Here is a 3,593-nt window from a genome sequence, read left to right on the forward strand (position 1 = left end):
CGTGTCTATATTTGTAATATATACAAAATAAAAACATTGTGTATGTGTAACACATAAACCCAAGGTATTCTAAACGTGTCTTGGCAAGAAACTATAGCTCAAGATAACACACCCGGTCAAGCCATATGACCATGTGAGAAATTGAGACTATAAAATTTGTAGCTACATGTAAAAGAAATTAACGATCTTAAAATCTTTAACGCTATGATCTCACAAATCTAGTTTGAGATTAAGTACATTCTTTATTGAGTTAACACAACACTACCACCCAAAATTGTAAGTATCACTAACTTGCAAAATCTAAGCTAGATTTTGAGCTTGCCTTGAAAACATTTGACAAAATGTGACAAGATTTAGTGTAACTACCGATAGATGCTTCAAACTATGATCTAAACGCCGATTTAATGCATTGAATAGACAACGAGAGGCTCAGGGACTCAACAACGTTGGCGGCTGTGTTGGAAGAAGTCGAGACTCGGACGCCAGCTCTAGCAATTCGGGACGTCAGGACTAAATGTCACTGATTAGCAGATCAAGACTCAGACGCCATAGCTAAAGCCTAAGGGCATTGAGCAGGGTCACGCCTAAAGTGAACTGAGAACCCACCCTGCGTCTGGCAATCGCTTCGCTTGCAAGGTGCTGGCCTCCCATCATGAGTGTCAACACACGATGGGAGGCCAGCACAGGATCGAACACCAGCTCTAGCAGTTCTGGACGTCAAGACTAAACATCACGGATTCGCAGGTCAGGACTCGAACGCCATAGCTAAAGCCTAAGGGCATTGAGCAGTTAAAAATGAGTCATGCCTAAAGTGAACTGAGAACCCACCCTTCGTCTGGCAATCGCTTCGCTTGCAAGGTGTTGGCCTCCCATCGTGAGTGTCAGCACTCCTCCTTGCATCGTCATCATCCTTGCCGAAGAAGTCTAAAAATAGGAAGCTTAATAAAATGAGGCCCAAGGAAGCTGTTGAGAATGCAAACTTGAACTACAAAACAAAGGCCTCAAAGAAAGCAGTCACAGATTTAATTGATCAATAGAGAAAAGCTAGCTTTTTTATGAGATGTAGCTACAACATAAAGAAAAAACCCGACGTTCCAAGTATACAACACACCATCAACCAGTTCGGTAGGATTAATGACACAATGATAAAGACATTGAGGCTTTTTCCACTACAAAAGATTGCATCATAGCGTATAGACAAACATCTCAAGCATAGAAAAAATATACAATTTACAGATCAACATTAATTGAAGAAAGAGTTTGTGGCAAAGCCTTGCTAACTTGAAACAAATTTGGAATCCAGCACTGGCTGGGAGTGGTGAGCGTAGATCTAAAGCCAATGTCTGCCAAGTGAGGGGGGATACTACGAAGCTAGAGAAGTTAGAACAGCAGCGATGGAAATTTCACTTAGAGAAATCTGACAACCTTCATTGAAGACAGATCTGAACATTGTTCTTAAAACCTTCATTGAGAAAATATGTGAACATTATTTTGAAACAAGACGATTGAGGCTAGCTACATTGTCAAATATAAACAAAATTGATAACAGAATCATTATACCAGACATAAATGGAACTGTACCATCGGAGAAATGGCAAAGAAGGCATGACGAACAACATTTCACATAATAAAATAGAATAAAGAACGATAGAATGAGATCTTAAAGGCACTCATAGTTTTCAGCCTCTTTGCGGACAACGTCAAGGGCAAAATCAATGAGCTCCGCGACTTTGGTGTAGTGACCCTTGGCCCACTTGTTGCCAGCTCCGGACTGGCCAAAGACGAAGTTATCAAGGCAGAAGATTTTCTCATAGGGGCCTCTTCGAACACTGTCCATTGAACCAGTCCACCATACCAAGTACCTATTTGTACAAGAGAAGATTCTAGACAATACCAACCACACTCGGTTATCAAAAGATTCTACATAGGCTGCACTAGAAGAAGTTCTTGACATTATATAATAGCAGATACATACTCATCTCTTTACAAGTTCACTTACTAGTTGAATAGCCCCATCATAAGTTCCAGCAACCCCCGTTGAAAGGACCTCCACCATTCTTACCCTTGAGACAATCGAAGAGAACATTGCAGCCCAACGATTCTGGAAACGAGAAACGGTTAAGCTATATTAAATAAGATTCCAGCCATGGGATCAACTGAGGCTAAGACCAATGTGGTGCCATCAAATCAAATAAGTAGAGCAGAAATATGACCAAAACTCTTCAATTCTTAATCAAGCAATATTCAACCTAGTATCAACCTAGCCATCTGCATTCTTACACTGAAAGAAAGAGTGCCAGCCTTATGAAACCATGCATGCACCTGAATATGAAACATACCGCATCCATAAAAGACTCCACCAGAAAAGTAAAAGTCATGATGACCAGTCCTGTGTGTCAGGAAGTCTTGGAAGTGAGGCCCAGAGGCGTGGGCCCAATCCCTCTTGGGAATCTCTGAAGGTATACCTCTTGTTCCATCACCTGGACAGCACCAGGCTTTTGACTACCACCAGCTACCCACAAGGGTTCCCCAGCTTGAGCCACCTGTAAAAGCTCTTCCATAGATGCCACTGCCAATTCTACTACCAAGGGTTTTTCGGCTTCTGTCAATCCAAAAGGCGGTGCCGCTATTTCTGCAATTGTTGGCTCGGTCGATGGAGCCCCTCCTCCCATTGTGGGGAGTGGGAGCTGCAATGCTGCATCTAGTGGGCTTCCTGACCCTATTGGTGAAGAGGCAGAAAATGTCGCCCACCGTCACCAATGTACTTGGCTGCCATAGCTGTGATGCGCTCTATCTGTCAGCATCATACATACACAAAATCATCAGAAATGTTCTCGAGAGAGATGACTAGTCTCCCAATCAATCATATTGTCATTACTTTCTCAGTGTATGCATTAATTTTGATGCCCAAGAATACAAACCCTGTGATCAGTCTTGTACAACTATATTGCAGGCTATATTGAAGGAGGCAATTGAAGATAAACATATCACACACACACATTATTTTCGTAATGCTTTACTGGTGGGAAACGTCAAGAAGAGGAAAACACATGCACGCACGCACGCATAACACAACACAGATTGGTAGTTTCACCTTGCAGGAGCAAAGTTTGCACTCACCATGCCATTTTCTGCATGTGAGGCTTGAAACGCAGGAGGAGGGCTGCTACTATGTCCTTCTCCATTGTGCTTGAAGATGTTGGGGCCCTCCGTGGATTTATCAAGCTCTAATAAATCACATGTGCAGTGGCTAATTCACAAGAGACCAATTAACTATGAAAGCCATTTCTCTTTGTTGAGTAACCTCAGGTGTTTCCATCGGTCAAACTATACTCTTGAGTACAAGCAGATGACATGATCTGTCAGTAGTGCACTCTGAACCTTATGTTTCTTCTGGACTTTACAATGTAATCATGTAAACATTGCGATCATTCCAAAATTTCTGCGACTCATTAAGGAAGATATTCCCGTATTTTCAGGGAACATATGAATGCCTGAGTAATGCAACTGAGCAGTGGTGTCATTATTCATCAGCATCTCTCATGTACGTCACATACCCACTCTCTCTTTCACAAGTTCACAACCTCACGGAG

The 3,593-nt window shown here is 42.2% G+C and overlaps 1 pseudogene; it reads right to left on the minus strand.

Annotated features, from left to right (window-relative positions):
• Positions 1-1,660: 1,660 nt before the first annotated feature.
• On the minus strand, positions 1,661-2,672 carry LOC147445762 (uncharacterized; annotated as a pseudogene).
• Between the last annotated feature and the right edge of the window lie 921 nt (positions 2,673-3,593).

The sequence above is a fragment of the Adiantum capillus-veneris genome, chromosome 12, assembly GCF_014529385.1.
Source record: "Adiantum capillus-veneris isolate H3 chromosome 12, ASM1452938v2, whole genome shotgun sequence".
Classification (NCBI taxonomy): domain Eukaryota; kingdom Viridiplantae; phylum Streptophyta; class Polypodiopsida; order Polypodiales; family Pteridaceae; genus Adiantum; species Adiantum capillus-veneris.